The sequence below is a fragment of the Pleurodeles waltl genome, unplaced genomic scaffold (assembly GCF_031143425.1).
Source record: "Pleurodeles waltl isolate 20211129_DDA unplaced genomic scaffold, aPleWal1.hap1.20221129 scaffold_197, whole genome shotgun sequence".
Classification (NCBI taxonomy): Eukaryota; Metazoa; Chordata; class Amphibia; order Caudata; family Salamandridae; genus Pleurodeles; species Pleurodeles waltl.
In genome coordinates this window covers 164037-186895 of record NW_027149903.1, presented here as the reverse complement: position 1 = coordinate 186895, position 22859 = coordinate 164037, and the positions used below count along the sequence as shown (strand labels likewise).

Genomic DNA, 22859 nt, shown 5'->3' with positions numbered 1-22859 from the left:
AATATAATGCTGAGATGTCAAAAGCTTGAAATATCAATTCATGATAAAACTCTACATATTGATTATCAATATATGTAATGATAATAATAAATGATTGTCAGTAAATGTAAGGTTGGTATCCTTCCAAATTGTTTTAATGTGATTTGAAGATTAGAGTAAGCAGAGCCTGGATAGCTCAGTCGGTAGAGCATCAGACTTTTAATCTGAGGGTCCAGGGTTCAAGTCCCTGTTCAGGCGGGGTGCTATGTTTAAGAAGAAGTACTCTTTTAGTTTCTATTGCATGATGAACAAGATATTACATTGACAGAATTGCAAAACCTTCTTAAATGGAGTTTTTTAAATTGTCAAGATTTTATCCGTCAGAGGCCTTTTGAGTAGACTTATCCAACTGTATCATGTAGTTTGGCATGTTGAATATCTTTTTCCCCATGCAATGCTCAACATGTAACCATGATTATAGTATCCTATCAACTTTGTAAAGTTGATCATCAGTTGCTTGCTCATTATTTTATTTCGGAATTTCTGAAAAGTTTCTTGGTGCAGGTTGGCTCTGTGGCGCAATGGATAGCGCATTGGACTTCTAGGAAAATGTTAAAAAAGGCATTCAAAGGCTGTGGGTTCGAATCCCACCAGAGTCAATATTATTGCTCAATTTCTTTCATAACGAATTGAAATAGCAATAAACAATGCAGCTTCAGCTTCACCCAAAATCATTTACCAAAATAGCCTTTGAAAGAAGGCCTGTTTTAAACAAAGAGTGCTTGAATAGAAAACATTGTATAATCAATATGCAAGAGGAAATTGTCAGGTGTACTGATGAAAATATAATTTACTAGATAGTAGGAGTTTCGGCCCTTTCTCAATTGTATACTGTCACTGAAGAAGCATGAATTCTAAGTCAGCAGAAAATGAGATAGTACATATTTCAGGACTTAAAATAGATGACATTTAATGCTGAGGTTTCAAAAGTTTGAAATATCAGTTCACTATCAAACGCTACATAATGCTTGTCAATATATGCAATCATATTCATAAATATAGTGTCGGTTGGTATCCTTCCACATTGTTTTAAGATGAATTGAAGATGAAAGTTAGTAGACACTGGATAGTTCAGTGAGTGGCACAGCAGACTTTTAATATGAGTGTCCAGGTTTGAAGTTCCTGTTCAGGCAGTGTGTTATGTTTAAGAAGATGCACTCTTGAAGTTTCCACTGCTTGATGAATAAGATATTACATTAAGGGAATTGCAAAACCTTCTTATATGGAGTTGTTAAACTCCTTGCTGTTTTATCTGTGCTATGCCTTTTGAGTCGACTTAACACTTAACCAACTGCATTGTATGGTTTGACATGTTGAATATCATTTTTGCTATTCAATGCTCAACATAAATCCAGGATCATAGATTCCTACCAACTTCATAAAGTTGATGAGCAGCTGCTAGCTCATTATTTTATTTGATCATTTCTGTCCGACCTCCTAAAAAGATTGGCTCTGTGGCACAATGGATACTGCTTTGGCTTTCAAGAGTAATGTAAAGAAGGCAGTCAAAAGTTGTGGTTTTGAATCCCACCAGAGGCAATGTTGTCCTACATTTCTTTTATAATGAATTGAAATTGCAATAAATAATGCAGCTTCTTCTTGCTCTGAAATCATTCACCAAAATGGCCTTTGAAAGAAGCCCTTTTTTCAACCGACACCACTTGAATAGAAAATATTGTATAATCTACATATAAGAGGAAATTGACAGGTAGACTGAGTAAAATATAATGTATTAGGCAGTAAGAGTTTTTGGTCCTTTCTTAATTGTGTATTGTCAATGAAGAAGCATGAATTCCGAATCAGCAGAAAATGAGATGGTACAAATTTCAGGACTTAAAGAGATAAAATATAATGCTGAGATGTCAAAAGCTTGAAATATCAATTCATGATAAAACTCTACATATTGATTATCAATATATGTAATGATAATAATAAATGATTGTCAGTAAATGTAAGGTTGGTATCCTTCCAAATTGTTTTAATGTGATTTGAAGATTAGAGTAAGCAGAGCCTGGATAGCTCAGTCGGTAGAGCATCAGACTTTTAATCTGAGGGTCCAGGGTTCAAGTCCCTGTTCAGGCGGGGTGCTATGTTTAAGAAGAAGTACTCTTTTAGTTTCTATTGCATGATGAACAAGATATTACATTGACAGAATTGCAAAACCTTCTTAAATGGAGTTTTTTAAATTGTCAAGATTTTATCCGTCAGAGGCCTTTTGAGTAGACTTATCCAACTGTATCATGTAGTTTGGCATGTTGAATATCTTTTTCCCCATGCAATGCTCAACATGTAACCATGATTATAGTATCCTATCAACTTTGTAAAGTTGATCATCAGTTGCTTGCTCATTATTTTATTTCAGAATTTCTGAAAAGTTTCTTGGTGCAGGTTGGCTCTGTGGCGCAATGGATAGCGCATTGGACTTCTAGGAAAATGTTAAAAAAGGCATTCAAAGGCTGTGGGTTCGAATCCCACCAGAGTCAATATTATTGCTCAATTTCTTTCATAACTAATTGAAATAGCAATAAACAATGCAGCTTCAGCTTCACCCAAAATCATTTACCAAAATAGCCTTTGAAAGAAGGCCTGTTTTAAACAAAGAGTGCTTGAATAGAAAACATTGTATAATCAATATGCAAGAGGAAATTGTCAGGTGTACTGATGAAAATATAATTTACTAGATAGTAGGAGTTTCGGCCCTTTCTCAATTGTATACTGTCACTGAAGAAGCATGAATTCTAAGTCAGCAGAAAATGAGATAGTACATATTTCAGGACTTAAAATAGATGACATTTAATGCTGAGGTTTCAAAAGTTTGAAATATCAGTTCACTATCAAACGCTACATAATGCTTGTCAATATATGCAATCATATTCATAAATGTAGTGTCGGTTGGTATCCTTCCACATTGTTTTAAGATGAATTGAAGATGAAAGTTAGTAGACACTGGATAGTTCAGTGAGTGGCACAGCAGACTTTTAATATGAGTGTCCAGGTTTGAAGTTCCTGTTCAGGCAGTGTGTTATGTTTAAGAAGATGCACTCTTGAAGTTTCCACTGCTTGATGAATAAGATATTACATTAAGGGAATTGCAAAACCTTCTTATATGGAGTTGTTAAACTCCTTGCTGTTTTATCTGTGCTATGCCTTTTGAGTCGACTTAACACTTAACCAACTGCATTGTATGGTTTGACATGTTGAATATCATTTTTGCTATTCAATGCTCAACATAAATCCAGGATCATAGATTCCTAACAACTTTATAAAGTTGATGAGCAGCTGCTAGCTCATTATTTTATTTGATCATTTCTGTCCGACATCCTAAAAAGATTGGCTCTGTGGCACAATGGATACTGCTTTGGCTTTCAAGAGTAATGTAAAGAAGGCAGTCAAAAGTTGTGGTTTTGAATCCCACCAGAGGCAATGTTGTCCTACATTTCTTTTATAATGAATTGAAATTGCAATAAATAATGCAGCTTCTTCTTGCTCTGAAATCATTCACCAAAATGGCCTTTGAAAGAAGCCCTTTTTTCAACCGACACCACTTGAATAGAAAATATTGTATAATCTACATATAAGAGGAAATTGACAGGTAGACTGAGTAAAATATAATGTATTAGGCAGTAAGAGTTTTTGGTCCTTTCTTAATTGTGTATTGTCAATGAAGAAGCATGAATTCCGAATCAGCAGAAAATGAGATGGTACAAATTTCAGGACTTAAAGAGATAAAATATAATGCTGAGATGTCAAAAGCTTGAAATATCAATTCATGATAAAACTCTACATATTGATTATCAATATATGTAATGATAATAATAAATGATTGTCAGTAAATGTAAGGTTGGTATCCTTCCAAATTGTTTTAATGTGATTTGAAGATTAGAGTAAGCAGAGCCTGGATAGCTCAGTCGGTAGAGCATCAGACTTTTAATCTGAGGGTCCAGGGTTCAAGTCCCTGTTCAGGCGGGGTGCTATGTTTAAGAAGAAGTACTCTTTTAGTTTCTATTGCATGATGAACAAGATATTACATTGACAGAATTGCAAAACCTTCTTAAATGGAGTTTTTTAAATTGTCAAGATTTTATCCGTCAGAGGCCTTTTGAGTAGACTTATCCAACTGTATCATGTAGTTTGGCATGTTGAATATCTTTTTCCCCATGCAATGCTCAACATGTAACCATGATTATAGTATCCTATCAACTTTGTAAAGTTGATCATCAGTTGCTTGCTCATTATTTTATTTCGGAATTTCTGAAAAGTTTCTTGGTGCAGGTTGGCTCTGTGGCGCAATGGATAGCGCATTGGACTTCTAGGAAAATGTTAAAAAAGGCATTCAAAGGCTGTGGGTTCGAATCCCACCAGAGTCAATATTATTGCTCAATTTCTTTCATAACGAATTGAAATAGCAATAAACAATGCAGCTTCAGCTTCACCCAAAATCATTTACCAAAATAGCCTTTGAAAGAAGGCCTGTTTTAAACAAAGAGTGCTTGAATAGAAAACATTGTATAATCAATATGCAAGAGGAAATTGTCAGGTGTACTGATGAAAATATAATTTACTAGATAGTAGGAGTTTCGGCCCTTTCTCAATTGTATACTGTCACTGAAGAAGCATGAATTCTAAGTCAGCAGAAAATGAGATAGTACATATTTCAGGACTTAAAATAGATGACATTTAATGCTGAGGTTTCAAAAGTTTGAAATATCAGTTCACTATCAAACGCTACATAATGCTTGTCAATATATGCAATCATATTCATAAATATAGTGTCGGTTGGTATCCTTCCACATTGTTTTAAGATGAATTGAAGATGAAAGTTAGTAGACACTGGATAGTTCAGTGAGTGGCACAGCAGACTTTTAATATGAGTGTCCAGGTTTGAAGTTCCTGTTCAGGCAGTGTGTTATGTTTAAGAAGATGCACTCTTGAAGTTTCCACTGCTTGATGAATAAGATATTACATTAAGGGAATTGCAAAACCTTCTTATATGGAGTTGTTAAACTCCTTGCTGTTTTATCTGTGCTATGCCTTTTGAGTCGACTTAACACTTAACCAACTGCATTGTATGGTTTGACATGTTGAATATCATTTTTGCTATTCAATGCTCAACATAAATCCAGGATCATAGATTCCTACCAACTTCATAAAGTTGATGAGCAGCTGCTAGCTCATTATTTTATTTGATCATTTCTGTCCGACCTCCTAAAAAGATTGGCTCTGTGGCACAATGGATACTGCTTTGGCTTTCAAGAGTAATGTAAAGAAGGCAGTCAAAAGTTGTGGTTTTGAATCCCACCAGAGGCAATGTTGTCCTACATTTCTTTTATAATGAATTGAAATTGCAATAAATAATGCAGCTTCTTCTTGCTCTGAAATCATTCACCAAAATGGCCTTTGAAAGAAGCCCTTTTTTCAACCGACACCACTTGAATAGAAAATATTGTATAATCTACATATAAGAGGAAATTGACAGGTAGACTGAGTAAAATATAATGTATTAGGCAGTAAGAGTTTTTGGTCCTTTCTTAATTGTGTATTGTCAATGAAGAAGCATGAATTCCGAATCAGCAGAAAATGAGATGGTACAAATTTCAGGACTTAAAGAGATAAAATATAATGCTGAGATGTCAAAAGCTTGAAATATCAATTCATGATAAAACTCTACATATTGATTATCAATATATGTAATGATAATAATAAATGATTGTCAGTAAATGTAAGGTTGGTATCCTTCCAAATTGTTTTAATGTGATTTGAAGATTAGAGTAAGCAGAGCCTGGATAGCTCAGTCGGTAGAGCATCAGACTTTTAATCTGAGGGTCCAGGGTTCAAGTCCCTGTTCAGGCGGGGTGCTATGTTTAAGAAGAAGTACTCTTTTAGTTTCTATTGCATGATGAACAAGATATTACATTGACAGAATTGCAAAACCTTCTTAAATGGAGTTTTTTAAATTGTCAAGATTTTATCCGTCAGAGGCCTTTTGAGTAGACTTATCCAACTGTATCATGTAGTTTGGCATGTTGAATATCTTTTTCCCCATGCAATGCTCAACATGTAACCATGATTATAGTATCCTATCAACTTTGTAAAGTTGATCATCAGTTGCTTGCTCATTATTTTATTTCAGAATTTCTGAAAAGTTTCTTGGTGCAGGTTGGCTCTGTGGCGCAATGGATAGCGCATTGGACTTCTAGGAAAATGTTAAAAAAGGCATTCAAAGGCTGTGGGTTCGAATCCCACCAGAGTCAATATTATTGCTCAATTTCTTTCATAACTAATTGAAATAGCAATAAACAATGCAGCTTCAGCTTCACCCAAAATCATTTACCAAAATAGCCTTTGAAAGAAGGCCTGTTTTAAACAAAGAGTGCTTGAATAGAAAACATTGTATAATCAATATGCAAGAGGAAATTGTCAGGTGTACTGATGAAAATATAATTTACTAGATAGTAGGAGTTTCGGCCCTTTCTCAATTGTATACTGTCACTGAAGAAGCATGAATTCTAAGTCAGCAGAAAATGAGATAGTACATATTTCAGGACTTAAAATAGATGACATTTAATGCTGAGGTTTCAAAAGTTTGAAATATCAGTTCACTATCAAACGCTACATAATGCTTGTCAATATATGCAATCATATTCATAAATGTAGTGTCGGTTGGTATCCTTCCACATTGTTTTAAGATGAATTGAAGATGAAAGTTAGTAGACACTGGATAGTTCAGTGAGTGGCACAGCAGACTTTTAATATGAGTGTCCAGGTTTGAAGTTCCTGTTCAGGCAGTGTGTTATGTTTAAGAAGATGCACTCTTGAAGTTTCCACTGCTTGATGAATAAGATATTACATTAAGGGAATTGCAAAACCTTCTTATATGGAGTTGTTAAACTCCTTGCTGTTTTATCTGTGCTATGCCTTTTGAGTCGACTTAACACTTAACCAACTGCATTGTATGGTTTGACATGTTGAATATCATTTTTGCTATTCAATGCTCAACATAAATCCAGGATCATAGATTCCTAACAACTTTATAAAGTTGATGAGCAGCTGCTAGCTCATTATTTTATTTGATCATTTCTGTCCGACATCCTAAAAAGATTGGCTCTGTGGCACAATGGATACTGCTTTGGCTTTCAAGAGTAATGTAAAGAAGGCAGTCAAAAGTTGTGGTTTTGAATCCCACCAGAGGCAATGTTGTCCTACATTTCTTTTATAATGAATTGAAATTGCAATAAATAATGCAGCTTCTTCTTGCTCTGAAATCATTCACCAAAATGGCCTTTGAAAGAAGCCCTTTTTTCAACCGACACCACTTGAATAGAAAATATTGTATAATCTACATATAAGAGGAAATTGACAGGTAGACTGAGTAAAATATAATGTATTAGGCAGTAAGAGTTTTTGGTCCTTTCTTAATTGTGTATTGTCAATGAAGAAGCATGAATTCCGAATCAGCAGAAAATGAGATGGTACAAATTTCAGGACTTAAAGAGATAAAATATAATGCTGAGATGTCAAAAGCTTGAAATATCAATTCATGATAAAACTCTACATATTGATTATCAATATATGTAATGATAATAATAAATGATTGTCAGTAAATGTAAGGTTGGTATCCTTCCAAATTGTTTTAATGTGATTTGAAGATTAGAGTAAGCAGAGCCTGGATAGCTCAGTCGGTAGAGCATCAGACTTTTAATCTGAGGGTCCAGGGTTCAAGTCCCTGTTCAGGCGGGGTGCTATGTTTAAGAAGAAGTACTCTTTTAGTTTCTATTGCATGATGAACAAGATATTACATTGACAGAATTGCAAAACCTTCTTAAATGGAGTTTTTTAAATTGTCAAGATTTTATCCGTCAGAGGCCTTTTGAGTAGACTTATCCAACTGTATCATGTAGTTTGGCATGTTGAATATCTTTTTCCCCATGCAATGCTCAACATGTAACCATGATTATAGTATCCTATCAACTTTGTAAAGTTGATCATCAGTTGCTTGCTCATTATTTTATTTCGGAATTTCTGAAAAGTTTCTTGGTGCAGGTTGGCTCTGTGGCGCAATGGATAGCGCATTGGACTTCTAGGAAAATGTTAAAAAAGGCATTCAAAGGCTGTGGGTTCGAATCCCACCAGAGTCAATATTATTGCTCAATTTCTTTCATAACGAATTGAAATAGCAATAAACAATGCAGCTTCAGCTTCACCCAAAATCATTTACCAAAATAGCCTTTGAAAGAAGGCCTGTTTTAAACAAAGAGTGCTTGAATAGAAAACATTGTATAATCAATATGCAAGAGGAAATTGTCAGGTGTACTGATGAAAATATAATTTACTAGATAGTAGGAGTTTCGGCCCTTTCTCAATTGTATACTGTCACTGAAGAAGCATGAATTCTAAGTCAGCAGAAAATGAGATAGTACATATTTCAGGACTTAAAATAGATGACATTTAATGCTGAGGTTTCAAAAGTTTCAAATATCAGTTCACTATCAAACGCTACATAATGCTTGTCAATATATGCAATCATATTCATAAATATAGTGTCGGTTGGTATCCTTCCACATTGTTTTAAGATGAATTGAAGATGAAAGTTAGTAGACACTGGATAGTTCAGTGAGTGGCACAGCAGACTTTTAATATGAGTGTCCAGGTTTGAAGTTCCTGTTCAGGCAGTGTGTTATGTTTAAGAAGATGCACTCTTGAAGTTTCCACTGCTTGATGAATAAGATATTACATTAAGGGAATTGCAAAACCTTCTTATATGGAGTTGTTAAACTCCTTGCTGTTTTATCTGTGCTATGCCTTTTGAGTCGACTTAACACTTAACCAACTGCATTGTATGGTTTGACATGTTGAATATCATTTTTGCTATTCAATGCTCAACATAAATCCAGGATCATAGATTCCTACCAACTTCATAAAGTTGATGAGCAGCTGCTAGCTCATTATTTTATTTGATCATTTCTGTCCGACCTCCTAAAAAGATTGGCTCTGTGGCACAATGGATAGTGCTTTGGCTTTCAAGAGTAATGTAAAGAAGGCATTCAAAAGTTGTGGTTTTGAATCCCACCAGAGGCAATGTTGTCCTACATTTCTTTTATAATGAATTGAAATTGCAATAAATAATGCAGCTTCTTCTTGCTCTGAAATCATTCACCAAAATGGCCTTTGAAAGAAGCCCTTTTTTCAACCGACACCACTTGAATAGAAAATATTGTATAATCTACATATAAGAGGAAATTGACAGGTAGACTGAGTAAAATATAATGTATTAGGCAGTAAGAGTTTTTGGTCCTTTCTTAATTGTGTATTGTCAATGAAGAAGCATGAATTCCGAATCAGCAGAAAATGAGATGGTACAAATTTCAGGACTTAAAGAGATAAAATATAATGCTGAGATGTCAAAAGCTTGAAATATCAATTCATGATAAAACTCTACATATTGATTATCAATATATGTAATGATAATAATAAATGATTGTCAGTAAATGTAAGGTTGGTATCCTTCCAAATTGTTTTAATGTGATTTGAAGATTAGAGTAAGCAGAGCCTGGATAGCTCAGTCGGTAGAGCATCAGACTTTTAATCTGAGGGTCCAGGGTTCACGTCCCTGTGCAGGCGGGGTGCTATGTTTAAGAAGAAGTACTCTTTTAGTTTCTATTGCATGATGAACAAGATATTACATTGACAGAATTGCAAAACCTTCTTAAATGGAGTTTTTTAAATTGTCAAGATTTTATCCGTCAGAGGCCTTTTGAGTAGACTTATCCAACTGTATCATGTAGTTTGGCATGTTGAATATCTTTTTCCCCATGCAATGCTCAACATGTAACCATGATTATAGTATCCTATCAACTTTGTAAAGTTGATCATCAGTTGCTTGCTCATTATTTTATTTCAGAATTTCTGAAAAGTTTCTTGGTGCAGGTTGGCTCTGTGGCGCAATGGATAGCGCATTGGACTTCTAGGAAAATGTTAAAAAAGGCATTCAAAGGCTGTGGGTTCGAATCCCACCAGAGTCAATATTATTGCTCAATTTCTTTCATAACGAATTGAAATAGCAATAAACAATGCAGCTTCAGCTTCACCCAAAATCATTTACCAAAATAGCCTTTGAAAGAAGGCCTGTTTTAAACAAAGAGTGCTTGAATAGAAAACATTGTATAATCAATATGCAAGAGGAAATTGTCAGGTGTACTGATGAAAATATAATTTACTAGATAGTAGGAGTTTCGGCCCTTTCTCAATTGTATACTGTCACTGAAGAAGCATGAATTCTAAGTCAGCAGAAAATGAGATAGTACATATTTCAGGACTTAAAATAGATGACATTTAATGCTGAGGTTTCAAAAGTTTGAAATATCAGTTCACTATCAAACGCTACATAATGCTTGTCAATATATGCAATCATATTCATAAATATAGTGTCGGTTGGAATCCTTCCACATTGTTTTAAGATGAATTGAAGATGAAAGTTAGTAGACACTGGATAGTTCAGTGAGTGGCACAGCAGACTTTTAATATGAGTGTCCAGGTTTGAAGTTCCTGTTCAGGCAGTGTGTTATGTTTAAGAAGATGCACTCTTGAAGTTTCCACTGCTTGATGAATAAGATATTACATTAAGGGAATTGCAAAACCTTCTTATATGGAGTTGTTAAACTCCTTGCTGTTTTATCTGTGCTATGCCTTTTGAGTCGACTTAACACTTAACCAACTGCATTGTATGGTTTGACATGTTGAATATCATTTTTGCTATTCAATGCTCAACATAAATCCAGGATCATAGATTCCTAACAACTTCATAAAGTTGATGAGCAGCTGCTAGCTCATTATTTTATTTGATCATTTCTGTCCGACCTCCTAAAAAGATTGGCTCTGTGGCACAATGGATAGTGCTTTGGCTTTCAAGAGTAATGTAAAGAAGGCATTCAAAAGTTGTGGTTTTGAATCCCACCAGAGGCAATGTTGTCCTACATTTCTTTTATAATGAATTGAAATTGCAATAAATAATGCAGCTTCTTCTTGCTCTGAAATCATTCACCAAAATGGCCTTTGAAAGAAGCCCTTTTTTCAACCGACACCACTTGAATAGAAAATATTGTATAATCTACATATAAGAGGAAATTGACAGGTAGACTGAGTAAAATATAATGTATTAGGCAGTAAGAGTTTTTGGTCCTTTCTTAATTGTGTATTGTCAATGAAGAAGCATGAATTCCGAATCAGCAGAAAATGAGATGGTACAAATTTCAGGACTTAAAGAGATAAAATATAATGCTGAGATGTCAAAAGCTTGAAATATCAATTCATGATAAAACTCTACATATTGATTATCAATATATGTAATGATAATAATAAATGATTGTCAGTAAATGTAAGGTTGGTATCCTTCCAAATTGTTTTAATGTGATTTGAAGATTAGAGTAAGCAGAGCCTGGATAGCTCAGTCGGTAGAGCATCAGACTTTTAATCTGAGGGTCCAGGGTTCACGTCCCTGTGCAGGCGGGTTGCTATGTTTAAGAAGAAGTACTCTTTTAGTTTCTATTGCATGATGAACAAGATATTACATTGACAGAATTGCAAAACCTTCTTAAATGGAGTTTTTTAAATTGTCAAGATTTTATCCGTCAGAGGCCTTTTGAGTAGACTTATCCAACTGTATCATGTAGTTTGGCATGTTGAATATCTTTTTCCCCATGCAATGCTCAACATGTAACCATGATTATAGTATCCTATCAACTTTGTAAAGTTGATCATCAGTTGCTTGCTCATTATTTTATTTCAGAATTTCTGAAAAGTTTCTTGGTGCAGGTTGGCTCTGTGGCGCAATGGATAGCGCATTGGACTTCTAGGAAAATGTTAAAAAAGGCATTCAAAGGCTGTGGGTTCGAATCCCACCAGAGTCAATATTATTGCTCAATTTCTTTCATAACGAATTGAAATAGCAATAAACAATGCAGCTTCAGCTTCACCCAAAATCATTTACCAAAATAGCCTTTGAAAGAAGGCCTGTTTTAAACAAAGAGTGCTTGAATAGAAAACATTGTATAATCAATATGCAAGAGGAAATTGTCAGGTGTACTGATGAAAATATAATTTACTAGATAGTAGGAGTTTCGGCCCTTTCTCAATTGTATACTGTCACTGAAGAAGCATGAATTCTAAGTCAGCAGAAAATGAGATAGTACATATTTCAGGACTTAAAATAGATGACATTTAATGCTGAGGTTTCAAAAGTTTGAAATATCAGTTCACTATCAAACGCTACATAATGCTTGTCAATATATGCAATCATATTCATAAATATAGTGTCGGTTGGAATCCTTCCACATTGTTTTAAGATGAATTGAAGATGAAAGTTAGTAGACACTGGATAGTTCAGTGAGTGGCACAGCAGACTTTTAATATGAGTGTCCAGGTTTGAAGTTCCTGTTCAGGCAGTGTGTTATGTTTAAGAAGATGCACTCTTGAAGTTTCCACTGCTTGATGAATAAGATATTACATTAAGGGAATTGCAAAACCTTCTTATATGGAGTTGTTAAACTCCTTGCTGTTTTATCTGTGCTATGCCTTTTGAGTCGACTTAACACTTAACCAACTGCATTGTATGGTTTGACATGTTGAATATCATTTTTGCTATTCAATGCTCAACATAAATCCAGGATCATAGATTCCTAACAACTTCATAAAGTTGATGAGCAGCTGCTAGCTCATTATTTTATTTGATCATTTCTGTCCGACCTCCTAAAAAGATTGGCTCTGTGGCACAATGGATAGTGCTTTGGCTTTCAAGAGTAATGTAAAGAAGGCATTCAAAAGTTGTGGTTTTGAATCCCACCAGAGGCAATGTTGTCCTACATTTCTTTTATAATGAATTGAAATTGCAATAAATAATGCAGCTTCTTCTTGCTCTGAAATCATTCACCAAAATGGCCTTTGAAAGAAGCCCTTTTTTCAACCGACACCACTTGAATAGAAAATATTGTATAATCTACATATAAGAGGAAATTGACAGGTAGACTGAGTAAAATATAATGTATTAGGCAGTAAGAGTTTTTGGTCCTTTCTTAATTGTGTATTGTCAATGAAGAAGCATGAATTCCGAATCAGCAGAAAATGAGATGGTACAAATTTCAGGACTTAAAGAGATAAAATATAATGCTGAGATGTCAAAAGCTTGAAATATCAATTCATGATAAAACTCTACATATTGATTATCAATATATGTAATGATAATAATAAATGATTGTCAGTAAATGTAAGGTTGGTATCCTTCCAAATTGTTTTAATGTGATTTGAAGATTAGAGTAAGCAGAGCCTGGATAGCTCAGTCGGTAGAGCATCAGACTTTTAATCTGAGGGTCCAGGGTTCACGTCCCTGTGCAGGCGGGTTGCTATGTTTAAGAAGAAGTACTCTTTTAGTTTCTATTGCATGATGAACAAGATATTACATTGACAGAATTGCAAAACCTTCTTAAATGGAGTTTTTTAAATTGTCAAGATTTTATCCGTCAGAGGCCTTTTGAGTAGACTTATCCAACTGTATCATGTAGTTTGGCATGTTGAATATCTTTTTCCCCATGCAATGCTCAACATGTAACCATGATTATAGTATCCTATCAACTTTGTAAAGTTGATCATCAGTTGCTTGCTCATTATTTTATTTCAGAATTTCTGAAAAGTTTCTTGGTGCAGGTTGGCTCTGTGGCGCAATGGATAGCGCATTGGACTTCTAGGAAAATGTTAAAAAAGGCATTCAAAGGCTGTGGGTTCGAATCCCACCAGAGTCAATATTATTGCTCAATTTCTTTCATAACGAATTGAAATAGCAATAAACAATGCAGCTTCAGCTTCACCCAAAATCATTTACCAAAATAGCCTTTGAAAGAAGGCCTGTTTTAAACAAAGAGTGCTTGAATAGAAAACATTGTATAATCAATATGCAAGAGGAAATTGTCAGGTGTACTGATGAAAATATAATTTACTAGATAGTAGGAGTTTCGGCCCTTTCTCAATTGTATACTGTCACTGAAGAAGCATGAATTCTAAGTCAGCAGAAAATGAGATAGTACATATTTCAGGACTTAAAATAGATGACATTTAATGCTGAGGTTTCAAAAGTTTGAAATATCAGTTCACTATCAAACGCTACATAATGCTTGTCAATATATGCAATCATATTCATAAATATAGTGTCGGTTGGAATCCTTCCACATTGTTTTAAGATGAATTGAAGATGAAAGTTAGTAGACACTGGATAGTTCAGTGAGTGGCACAGCAGACTTTTAATATGAGTGTCCAGGTTTGAAGTTCCTGTTCAGGCAGTGTGTTATGTTTAAGAAGATGCACTCTTGAAGTTTCCACTGCTTGATGAATAAGATATTACATTAAGGGAATTGCAAAACCTTCTTATATGGAGTTGTTAAACTCCTTGCTGTTTTATCTGTGCTATGCCTTTTGAGTCGACTTAACACTTAACCAACTGCATTGTATGGTTTGACATGTTGAATATCATTTTTGCTATTCAATGCTCAACATAAATCCAGGATCATAGATTCCTAACAACTTCATAAAGTTGATGAGCAGCTGCTAGCTCATTATTTTATTTGATCATTTCTGTCCGACCTCCTAAAAAGATTGGCTCTGTGGCACAATGGATAGTGCTTTGGCTTTCAAGAGTAATGTAAAGAAGGCATTCAAAAGTTGTGGTTTTGAATCCCACCAGAGGCAATGTTGTCCTACATTTCTTTTATAATGAATTGAAATTGCAATAAATAATGCAGCTTCTTCTTGCTCTGAAATCATTCACCAAAATGGCCTTTGAAAGAAGCCCTTTTTTCAACCGACACCACTTGAATAGAAAATATTGTATAATCTACATATAAGAGGAAATTGACAGGTAGACTGAGTAAAATATAATGTATTAGGCAGTAAGAGTTTTTGGTCCTTTCTTAATTGTGTATTGTCAATGAAGAAGCATGAATTCCGAATCAGCAGAAAATGAGATGGTACAAATTTCAGGACTTAAAGAGATAAAATATAATGCTGAGATGTCAAAAGCTTGAAATATCAATTCATGATAAAACTCTACATATTGATTATCAATATATGTAATGATAATAATAAATGATTGTCAGTAAATGTAAGGTTGGTATCCTTCCAAATTGTTTTAATGTGATTTGAAGATTAGAGTAAGCAGAGCCTGGATAGCTCAGTCGGTAGAGCATCAGACTTTTAATCTGAGGGTCCAGGGTTCACGTCCCTGTGCAGGCGGGGTGCTATGTTTAAGAAGAAGTACTCTTTTAGTTTCTATTGCATGATGAACAAGATATTACATTGACAGAATTGCAAAACCTTCTTAAATGGAGTTTTTTAAATTGTCAAGATTTTATCCGTCAGAGGCCTTTTGAGTAGACTTATCCAACTGTATCATGTAGTTTGGCATGTTGAATATCTTTTTCCCCATGCAATGCTCAACATGTAACCATGATTATAGTATCCTATCAACTTTGTAAAGTTGATCATCAGTTGCTTGCTCATTATTTTATTTCAGAATTTCTGAAAAGTTTCTTGGTGCAGGTTGGCTCTGTGGCGCAATGGATAGCGCATTGGACTTCTAGGAAAATGTTAAAAAAGGCATTCAAAGGCTGTGGGTTCGAATCCCACCAGAGTCAATATTATTGCTCAATTTCTTTCATAACGAATTGAAATAGCAATAAACAATGCAGCTTCAGCTTCACCCAAAATCATTTACCAAAATAGCCTTTGAAAGAAGGCCTGTTTTAAACAAAGAGTGCTTGAATAGAAAACATTGTATAATCAATATGCAAGAGGAAATTGTCAGGTGTACTGATGAAAATATAATTTACTAGATAGTAGGAGTTTCGGCCCTTTCTCAATTGTATACTGTCACTGAAGAAGCATGAATTCTAAGTCAGCAGAAAATGAGATAGTACATATTTCAGGACTTAAAATAGATGACATTTAATGCTGAGGTTTCAAAAGTTTGAAATATCAGTTCACTATCAAACGCTACATAATGCTTGTCAATATATGCAATCATATTCATAAATATAGTGTCGGTTGGAATCCTTCCACATTGTTTTAAGATGAATTGAAGATGAAAGTTAGTAGACACTGGATAGTTCAGTGAGTGGCACAGCAGACTTTTAATATGAGTGTCCAGGTTTGAAGTTCCTGTTCAGGCAGTGTGTTATGTTTAAGAAGATGCACTCTTGAAGTTTCCACTGCTTGATGAATAAGATATTACATTAAGGGAATTGCAAAACCTTCTTATATGGAGTTGTTAAACTCCTTGCTGTTTTATCTGTGCTATGCCTTTTGAGTCGACTTAACACTTAACCAACTGCATTGTATGGTTTGACATGTTGAATATCATTTTTGCTATTCAATGCTCAACATAAATCCAGGATCATAGATTCCTAACAACTTCATAAAGTTGATGAGCAGCTGCTAGCTCATTATTTTATTTGATCATTTCTGTCCGACCTCCTAAAAAGATTGGCTCTGTGGCACAATGGATAGTGCTTTGGCTTTCAAGAGTAATGTAAAGAAGGCATTCAAAAGTTGTGGTTTTGAATCCCACCAGAGGCAATGTTGTCCTACATTTCTTTTATAATGAATTGAAATTGCAATAAATAATGCAGCTTCTTCTTGCTCTGAAATCATTCACCAAAATGGCCTTTGAAAGAAGCCCTTTTTTCAACCGACACCACTTGAATAGAAAATATTGTATAATCTACATATAAGAGGAAATTGACAGGTAGACTGAGTAAAATATAATGTATTAGGCAGTAAGAGTTTTTGGTCCTTTCTTAATTGTGTATTGTCAATGAAGAAGCATGAATTCCGAATCAGCAGAAAATGAGATGGTACAAATTTCAGGACTTAAAGAGATAAAATATAATGCTGAGATGTCAAAAGCTTGAAATATCAATTCATGATAAAACTCTACATATTGATTATCAATATATGTAATGATAATAATAAATGATTGTCAGTAAATGTAAGGTTGGTATCCTTCCAAATTGTTTTAATGTGATTTGAAGATTAGAGTAAGCAGAGCCTGGATAGCTCAGTCGGTAGAGCATCAGACTTTTAATCTGAGGGTCCAGGGTTCACGTCCCTGTGCAGGCGGGTTGCTATGTTTAAGAAGAAGTACTCTTTTAGTTTCTATTGCATGATGAACAAGATATTACATTGACAGAATTGCAAAACCTTCTTAAATGGAGTTTTTTAAATTGTCAAGATTTTATCCGTCAGAGGCCTTTTGAGTAGACTTATCCAACTGTATCATGTAGTTTGGCATGTTGAATATCTTTTTCCCCATGCAATGCTCAACATGTAACCATGATTATAGTATCCTATCAACTTTGTAAAGTTGATCATCAGTTGCTTGCTCATTATTTTATTTCAGAATTTCTGAAAAGTTTCTTGGTGCAGGTTGGCTCTGTGGCGCAATGGATAGCGCATTGGACTTCTAGGAAAATGTTAAAAAAGGCATTCAAAGGCTGTGGGTTCGAATCCCACCAGAGTCAATATTATTGCTCAATTTCTTTCATAACGAATTGAAATAGCAATAAACAATGCAGCTTCAGCTTCACCCAAAATCATTTACCAAAATAGCCTTTGAAAGAAGGCCTGTTTTAAACAAAGAGTGCTTGAATAGAAAACATTGTATAATCAATATGCAAGAGGAAATTGTCAGGTGTACTGATGAAAATATAATTTACTAGATAGTAGGAGTTTCGGCCCTTTCTCAATTGTATACTGTCACTGAAGAAGCATGAATTCTAAGTCAGCAGAAAATGAGATAGTACATATTTCAGGACTTAAAATAGATGACATTTAATGCTGAGGTTTCAAAAGTTTGAAATATCAGTTCACTATCAAACGCTACATAATGCTTGTCAATATATGCAATCATATTCATAAATATAGTGTCGGTTGGAATCCTTCCACATTGTTTTAAGATGAATTGAAGATGAAAGTTAGTAGACACTGGATAGTTCAGTGAGTGGCACAGCAGACTTTTAATATGAGTGTCCAGGTTTGAAGTTCCTGTTCAGGCAGTGTGTTATGTTTAAGAAGATGCACTCTTGAAGTTTCCACTGCTTGATGAATAAGATATTACATTAAGGGAATTGCAAAACCTTCTTATATGGAGTTGTTAAACTCCTTGCTGTTTTATCTGTGCTATGCCTTTTGAGTCGACTTAACACTTAACCAACTGCATTGTATGGTTTGACATGTTGAATATCATTTTTGCTATTCAATGCTCAACATAAATCCAGGATCATAGATTCCTAACAACTTCATAAAGTTGATGAGCAGCTGCTAGCTCATTATTTTATTTGATCATTTCTGTCCGACCTCCTAAAAAGATTGGCTCTGTGGCACAATGGATAGTGCTTTGGCTTTCAAGAGTAATGTAAAGAAGGCATTCAAAAGTTGTGGTTTTGAATCCCACCAGAGGCAATGTTGTCCTACATTTCTTTTATAATGAATTGAAATTGCAATAAATAATGCAGCTTCTTCTTGCTCTGAAATCATTCACCAAAATGGCCTTTGAAAGAAGCCCTTTTTTCAACCGACACCACTTGAATAGAAAATATTGTATAATCTACATATAAGAGGAAATTGACAGGTAGACTGAGTAAAATATAATGTATTAGGCAGTAAGAGTTTTTGGTCCTTTCTTAATTGTGTATTGTCAATGAAGAAGCATGAATTCCGAATCAGCAGAAAATGAGATGGTACAAATTTCAGGACTTAAAGAGATAAAATATAATGCTGAGATGTCAAAAGCTTGAAATATCAATTCATGATAAAACTCTACATATTGATTATCAATATATGTAATGATAATAATAAATGATTGTCAGTAAATGTAAGGTTGGTATCCTTCCAAATTGTTTTAATGTGATTTGAAGATTAGAGTAAGCAGAGCCTGGATAGCTCAGTCGGTAGAGCATCAGACTTTTAATCTGAGGGTCCAGGGTTCACGTCCCTGTGCAGGCGGGGTGCTATGTTTAAGAAGAAGTACTCTTTTAGTTTCTATTGCATGATGAACAAGATATTACATTGACAGAATTGCAAAACCTTCTTAAATGGAGTTTTTTAAATTGTCAAGATTTTATCCGTCAGAGGCCTTTTGAGTAGACTTATCCAACTGTATCATGTAGTTTGGCATGTTGAATATCTTTTTCCCCATGCAATGCTCAACATGTAACCATGATTATAGTATCCTATCAACTTTGTAAAGTTGATCATCAGTTGCTTGCTCATTATTTTATTTCAGAATTTCTGAAAAGTTTCTTGGTGCAGGTTGGCTCTGTGGCGCAATGGATAGCGCATTGGACTTCTAGGAAAATGTTAAAAAAGGCATTCAAAGGCTGTGGGTTCGAATCCCACCAGAGTCAATATTATTGCTCAATTTCTTTCATAACGAATTGAAATAGCAATAAACAATGCAGCTTCAGCTTCACCCAAAATCATTTACCAAAATAGCCTTTGAAAGAAGGCCTGTTTTAAACAAAGAGTGCTTGAATAGAAAACATTGTATAATCAATATGCAAGAGGAAATTGTCAGGTGTACTGATGAAAATATAATTTACTAGATAGTAGGAGTTTCGGCCCTTTCTCAATTGTATACTGTCACTGAAGAAGCATGAATTCTAAGTCAGCAGAAAATGAGATAGTACATATTTCAGGACTTAAAATAGATGACATTTAATGCTGAGGTTTCAAAAGTTTGAAATATCAGTTCACTATCAAACGCTACATAATGCTTGTCAATATATGCAATCATATTCATAAATATAGTGTCGGTTGGAATCCTTCCACATTGTTTTAAGATGAATTGAAGATGAAAGTTAGTAGACACTGGATAGTTCAGTGAGTGGCACAGCAGACTTTTAATATGAGTGTCCAGGTTTGAAGTTCCTGTTCAGGCAGTGTGTTATGTTTAAGAAGATGCACTCTTGAAGTTTCCACTGCTTGATGAATAAGATATTACATTAAGGGAATTGCAAAACCTTCTTATATGGAGTTGTTAAACTCCTTGCTGTTTTATCTGTGCTATGCCTTTTGAGTCGACTTAACACTTAACCAACTGCATTGTATGGTTTGACATGTTGAATATCATTTTTGCTATTCAATGCTCAACATAAATCCAGGATCATAGATTCCTAACAACTTCATAAAGTTGATGAGCAGCTGCTAGCTCATTATTTTATTTGATCATTTCTGTCCGACCTCCTAAAAAGATTGGCTCTGTGGCACAATGGATAGTGCTTTGGCTTTCAAGAGTAATGTAAAGAAGGCATTCAAAAGTTGTGGTTTTGAATCCCACCAGAGGCAATGTTGTCCTACATTTCTTTTATAATGAATTGAAATTGCAATAAATAATGCAGCTTCTTCTTGCTCTGAAATCATTCACCAAAATGGCCTTTGAAAGAAGCCCTTTTTTCAACCGACACCACTTGAATAGAAAATATTGTATAATCTACATATAAGAGGAAATTGACAGGTAGACTGAGTAAAATATAATGTATTAGGCAGTAAGAGTTTTTGGTCCTTTCTTAATTGTGTATTGTCAATGAAGAAGCATGAATTCCGAATCAGCAGAAAATGAGATGGTACAAATTTCAGGACTTAAAGAGATAAAATATAATGCTGAGATGTCAAAAGCTTGAAATATCAATTCATGATAAAACTCTACATATTGATTATCAATATATGTAATGATAATAATAAATGATTGTCAGTAAATGTAAGGTTGGTATCCTTCCAAATTGTTTTAATGTGATTTGAAGATTAGAGTAAGCAGAGCCTGGATAGCTCAGTCGGTAGAGCATCAGACTTTTAATCTGAGGGTCCAGGGTTCACGTCCCTGTGCAGGCGGGGTGCTATGTTTAAGAAGAAGTACTCTTTTAGTTTCTATTGCATGATGAACAAGATATTACATTGACAGAATTGCAAAACCTTCTTAAATGGAGTTTTTTAAATTGTCAAGATTTTATCCGTCAGAGGCCTTTTGAGTAGACTTATCCAACTGTATCATGTAGTTTGGCATGTTGAATATCTTTTTCCCCATGCAATGCTCAACATGTAACCATGATTATAGTATCCTATCAACTTTGTAAAGTTGATCATCAGTTGCTTGCTCATTATTTTATTTCAGAATTTCTGAAAAGTTTCTTGGTGCAGGTTGGCTCTGTGGCGCAATGGATAGCGCATTGGACTTCTAGGAAAATGTTAAAAAAGGCATTCAAAGGCTGTGGGTTCGAATCCCACCAGAGTCAATATTATTGCTCAATTTCTTTCATAACGAATTGAAATAGCAATAAACAATGCAGCTTCAGCTTCACCCAAAATCATTTACCAAAATAGCCTTTGAAAGAAGGCCTGTTTTAAACAAAGAGTGCTTGAATAGAAAACATTGTATAATCAATATGCAAGAGGAAATTGTCAGGTGTACTGATGAAAATATAATTTACTAGATAGTAGGAGTTTCGGCCCTTTCTCAATTGTATACTGTCACTGAAGAAGCATGAATTCTAAGTCAGCAGAAAATGAGATAGTACATATTTCAGGACTTAAAATAGATGACATTTAATGCTGAGGTTTCAAAAGTTTGAAATATCAGTTCACTATCAAACGCTACATAATGCTTGTCAATATATGCAATCATATTCATAAATATAGTGTCGGTTGGAATCCTTCCACATTGTTTTAAGATGAATTGAAGATGAAAGTTAGTAGACACTGGATAGTTCAGTGAGTGGCACAGCAGACTTTTAATATGAGTGTCCAGGTTTGAAGTTCCTGTTCAGGCAGTGTGTTATGTTTAAGAAGATGCACTCTTGAAGTTTCCACTGCTTGATGAATAAGATATTACATTAAGGGAATTGCAAAACCTTCTTATATGGAGTTGTTAAACTCCTTGCTGTTTTATCTGTGCTATGCCTTTTGAGTCGACTTAACACTTAACCAACTGCATTGTATGGTTTGACATGTTGAATATCATTTTTGCTATTCAATGCTCAACATAAATCCAGGATCATAGATTCCTAACAACTTCATAAAGTTGATGAGCAGCTGCTAGCTCATTATTTTATTTGATCATTTCTGTCCGACCTCCTAAAAAGATTGGCTCTGTGGCACAATGGATAGTGCTTTGGCTTTCAAGAGTAATGTAAAGAAGGCATTCAAAAGTTGTGGTTTTGAATCCCACCAGAGGCAATGTTGTCCTACATTTCTTTTATAATGAATTGAAATTGCAATAAATAATGCAGCTTCTTCTTGCTCTGAAATCATTCACCAAAATGGCCTTTGAAAGAAGCCCTTTTTTCAACCGACACCACTTGAATAGAAAATATTGTATAATCTACATATAAGAGGAAATTGACAGGTAGACTGAGTAAAATATAATGTATTAGGCAGTAAGAGTTTTTGGTCCTTTCTTAATTGTGTATTGTCAATGAAGAAGCATGAATTCCGAATCAGCAGAAAATGAGATGGTACAAATTTCAGGACTTAAAGAGATAAAATATAATGCTGAGATGTCAAAAGCTTGAAATATCAATTCATGATAAAACTCTACATATTGATTATCAATATATGTAATGATAATAATAAATGATTGTCAGTAAATGTAAGGTTGGTATCCTTCCAAATTGTTTTAATGTGATTTGAAGATTAGAGTAAGCAGAGCCTGGATAGCTCAGTCGGTAGAGCATCAGACTTTTAATCTGAGGGTCCAGGGTTCACGTCCCTGTGCAGGCGGGTTGCTATGTTTA

At 34.6% G+C, this 22859-nt stretch overlaps 25 non-coding genes across 25 annotated transcripts; all 25 read left to right on the top strand.

Moving 5' to 3' along the window:
* The first annotated feature begins 164 nt into the window (after positions 1 to 164).
* Positions 165 to 237, top strand: TRNAK-UUU (transfer RNA lysine (anticodon UUU)). The gene has a single exon. It is a non-coding gene; the product is annotated as a tRNA-Lys (tRNA).
* Positions 238 to 546: 309 nt separating this feature from the next.
* TRNAR-UCU (transfer RNA arginine (anticodon UCU)) lies at positions 547 to 638 on the top strand. Its single transcript is given in 2 exon segments — positions 547 to 583; positions 603 to 638. It is a non-coding gene; the product is annotated as a tRNA-Arg (tRNA).
* A 1410-nt stretch (positions 639 to 2048) lies between these two features.
* TRNAK-UUU (transfer RNA lysine (anticodon UUU)) lies at positions 2049 to 2121 on the top strand. Its single transcript has one exon. It is a non-coding gene; the product is annotated as a tRNA-Lys (tRNA).
* A 309-nt stretch (positions 2122 to 2430) lies between these two features.
* TRNAR-UCU (transfer RNA arginine (anticodon UCU)) lies at positions 2431 to 2522 on the top strand. Its single transcript is given in 2 exon segments — positions 2431 to 2467; positions 2487 to 2522. It is a non-coding gene; the product is annotated as a tRNA-Arg (tRNA).
* Positions 2523 to 3932: 1410 nt separating this feature from the next.
* Positions 3933 to 4005, top strand: TRNAK-UUU (transfer RNA lysine (anticodon UUU)). Its single transcript has one exon. It is a non-coding gene; the product is annotated as a tRNA-Lys (tRNA).
* A 309-nt stretch (positions 4006 to 4314) lies between these two features.
* Positions 4315 to 4406, top strand: TRNAR-UCU (transfer RNA arginine (anticodon UCU)). The gene is given in 2 exon segments: positions 4315 to 4351; positions 4371 to 4406. It is a non-coding gene; the product is annotated as a tRNA-Arg (tRNA).
* Positions 4407 to 5816: 1410 nt separating this feature from the next.
* Positions 5817 to 5889, top strand: TRNAK-UUU (transfer RNA lysine (anticodon UUU)). Its single transcript has one exon. It is a non-coding gene; the product is annotated as a tRNA-Lys (tRNA).
* Positions 5890 to 6198: 309 nt separating this feature from the next.
* On the top strand, positions 6199 to 6290 carry TRNAR-UCU (transfer RNA arginine (anticodon UCU)). Its single transcript is given in 2 exon segments — positions 6199 to 6235; positions 6255 to 6290. It is a non-coding gene; the product is annotated as a tRNA-Arg (tRNA).
* Positions 6291 to 7700: 1410 nt separating this feature from the next.
* Positions 7701 to 7773, top strand: TRNAK-UUU (transfer RNA lysine (anticodon UUU)). The gene has a single exon. It is a non-coding gene; the product is annotated as a tRNA-Lys (tRNA).
* Positions 7774 to 8082: 309 nt separating this feature from the next.
* Positions 8083 to 8174, top strand: TRNAR-UCU (transfer RNA arginine (anticodon UCU)). Its single transcript is given in 2 exon segments — positions 8083 to 8119; positions 8139 to 8174. It is a non-coding gene; the product is annotated as a tRNA-Arg (tRNA).
* Positions 8175 to 9584: 1410 nt separating this feature from the next.
* Positions 9585 to 9657, top strand: TRNAK-UUU (transfer RNA lysine (anticodon UUU)). Its single transcript has one exon. It is a non-coding gene; the product is annotated as a tRNA-Lys (tRNA).
* Positions 9658 to 9966: 309 nt separating this feature from the next.
* On the top strand, positions 9967 to 10058 carry TRNAR-UCU (transfer RNA arginine (anticodon UCU)). Its single transcript is given in 2 exon segments — positions 9967 to 10003; positions 10023 to 10058. It is a non-coding gene; the product is annotated as a tRNA-Arg (tRNA).
* Positions 10059 to 11468: 1410 nt separating this feature from the next.
* Positions 11469 to 11541, top strand: TRNAK-UUU (transfer RNA lysine (anticodon UUU)). The gene has a single exon. It is a non-coding gene; the product is annotated as a tRNA-Lys (tRNA).
* Positions 11542 to 11850: 309 nt separating this feature from the next.
* Positions 11851 to 11942, top strand: TRNAR-UCU (transfer RNA arginine (anticodon UCU)). Its single transcript is given in 2 exon segments — positions 11851 to 11887; positions 11907 to 11942. It is a non-coding gene; the product is annotated as a tRNA-Arg (tRNA).
* Positions 11943 to 13352: 1410 nt separating this feature from the next.
* Positions 13353 to 13425, top strand: TRNAK-UUU (transfer RNA lysine (anticodon UUU)). Its single transcript has one exon. It is a non-coding gene; the product is annotated as a tRNA-Lys (tRNA).
* Positions 13426 to 13734: 309 nt separating this feature from the next.
* TRNAR-UCU (transfer RNA arginine (anticodon UCU)) lies at positions 13735 to 13826 on the top strand. The gene is given in 2 exon segments: positions 13735 to 13771; positions 13791 to 13826. It is a non-coding gene; the product is annotated as a tRNA-Arg (tRNA).
* Positions 13827 to 15236: 1410 nt separating this feature from the next.
* On the top strand, positions 15237 to 15309 carry TRNAK-UUU (transfer RNA lysine (anticodon UUU)). The gene has a single exon. It is a non-coding gene; the product is annotated as a tRNA-Lys (tRNA).
* Positions 15310 to 15618: 309 nt separating this feature from the next.
* TRNAR-UCU (transfer RNA arginine (anticodon UCU)) lies at positions 15619 to 15710 on the top strand. Its single transcript is given in 2 exon segments — positions 15619 to 15655; positions 15675 to 15710. It is a non-coding gene; the product is annotated as a tRNA-Arg (tRNA).
* A 1410-nt stretch (positions 15711 to 17120) lies between these two features.
* Positions 17121 to 17193, top strand: TRNAK-UUU (transfer RNA lysine (anticodon UUU)). The gene has a single exon. It is a non-coding gene; the product is annotated as a tRNA-Lys (tRNA).
* Positions 17194 to 17502: 309 nt separating this feature from the next.
* Positions 17503 to 17594, top strand: TRNAR-UCU (transfer RNA arginine (anticodon UCU)). Its single transcript is given in 2 exon segments — positions 17503 to 17539; positions 17559 to 17594. It is a non-coding gene; the product is annotated as a tRNA-Arg (tRNA).
* Positions 17595 to 19004: 1410 nt separating this feature from the next.
* TRNAK-UUU (transfer RNA lysine (anticodon UUU)) lies at positions 19005 to 19077 on the top strand. The gene has a single exon. It is a non-coding gene; the product is annotated as a tRNA-Lys (tRNA).
* A 309-nt stretch (positions 19078 to 19386) lies between these two features.
* On the top strand, positions 19387 to 19478 carry TRNAR-UCU (transfer RNA arginine (anticodon UCU)). Its single transcript is given in 2 exon segments — positions 19387 to 19423; positions 19443 to 19478. It is a non-coding gene; the product is annotated as a tRNA-Arg (tRNA).
* A 1410-nt stretch (positions 19479 to 20888) lies between these two features.
* On the top strand, positions 20889 to 20961 carry TRNAK-UUU (transfer RNA lysine (anticodon UUU)). The gene has a single exon. It is a non-coding gene; the product is annotated as a tRNA-Lys (tRNA).
* A 309-nt stretch (positions 20962 to 21270) lies between these two features.
* TRNAR-UCU (transfer RNA arginine (anticodon UCU)) lies at positions 21271 to 21362 on the top strand. The gene is given in 2 exon segments: positions 21271 to 21307; positions 21327 to 21362. It is a non-coding gene; the product is annotated as a tRNA-Arg (tRNA).
* A 1410-nt stretch (positions 21363 to 22772) lies between these two features.
* On the top strand, positions 22773 to 22845 carry TRNAK-UUU (transfer RNA lysine (anticodon UUU)). Its single transcript has one exon. It is a non-coding gene; the product is annotated as a tRNA-Lys (tRNA).
* The last annotated feature ends 14 nt before the right edge of the window (positions 22846 to 22859 follow it).